Below are 1235 nucleotides of genomic sequence, written 5' to 3' on the forward strand. Positions count from 1 at the left end.
GCGTGATTTTAGGCCAAAATACTACAGTATGTGAATTACTGTCACCAGGATAGTACTATCCTGGTGACAGTATCCTGGTCAGTATTTGTCAGATCTATTTCAAAAGTCTGACGATAATGGCCCTCTTAAGTATAGAAATACCTCGCACGCGTAAGCACACACACACACACACACACAGACACACGTGCACGCACGCACGCACGCACACACACACACGCACAAGCCACGTGATCGCCTGACTTTTCTTGTTAACAACTTAAACAATATCTGTGGTTTAAGTGAAATAGTTTGCTGGGTTTATGGATGTCAAGCGCATGAGCATGCCTGGAAAAACAAACAAACAAACAAACAGAACAAATCAATAACACATCAATCAATATCTAATGTATAGACACAATGTGAATGCTTTGCTCAGATTGCAATTTATTGTTTGAAAATAAGATGTTCAATCCTTTTTGTTTCGCTTTTTTTTTTACTGACTGTAAGATATGTTTATATACCTAGAAATTAAAGTGCTGAAATGTGATCCAATAAACAACATGACTGTTACACGAATGAGAGCAGTGTAACCACAATCCTGAAACCAGAGAACAACAGAAACAGTTATGTTCTGTTGTTCTTCTGTGATAGACAGGATTCTAGTTCAGTGGTTCTCAACCTGTGGGTCTGGACTCCCGGGGGAGCCCCCCACACATGACACTGAAGTGACAATTTAAGGACCTTTTTTAATACTTAAAAAGAAAGCCATTACCATTACTGCATCAAAAGTAATCAACAAACTACATTATAAAAACTGGTCAAACATTGGCCAAATTGTCAATATAAGAAAAGAAAAAAAATTGTGGCATCACAATTCACCCTTTATCAAGTCCCGCCCGTTTTCCCGCCCCTCCTCACACCCATTGGTTACTGTGCCTTGGTGGGACACTCGGTGGGGCATTTTATCCAATTTGCCCTGTTACCCGAAATATTATATATGACCCAGTAGGAACACAACCTATATGGACACCGTGGTCAACTTGCTGCTGGAAATCCAATATGGCCACATCAATATTAACCCCTATCAGAAAATAGTGTTGGTGATACCAGACATCCCAACTTTGAGATCAGCATTTCCGGGAGGTCCCCTGTGCACGTGCGCGCATCGCGCGTGCATCCATTCTCGCGAAAAAATAGTTTTTTTTTTCTCGGTTATTTCTTTTTTACACAGCGGTGGAACCATTTTAGGCTTAATA

At 40.6% G+C, this 1235-nt stretch overlaps 1 protein-coding gene across 1 annotated transcript in view; it reads left to right on the forward strand.

Annotated features, from left to right (window-relative positions):
- The window catches only part of naalad2 (N-acetylated alpha-linked acidic dipeptidase 2), a 59642-nt gene extending 58811 nt beyond the window's left edge, over positions 1 to 831 (forward strand). Inside the window, exon 20 of the mRNA XM_080730900.1 lies at positions 1 to 831. This exon is cut by the window's left edge and continues 485 nt beyond it. The gene's annotated coding sequence lies outside the window, so the exon portion shown is untranslated.
- The last annotated feature ends 404 nt before the right edge of the window (positions 832 to 1235 follow it).

Source organism: Nannobrachium achirus (genome assembly GCF_963921795.1).
Source record: "Nannobrachium achirus genome assembly, chromosome: 8".
NCBI classification, from domain to species: domain Eukaryota; kingdom Metazoa; phylum Chordata; class Actinopteri; order Myctophiformes; family Myctophidae; genus Nannobrachium; species Nannobrachium achirus.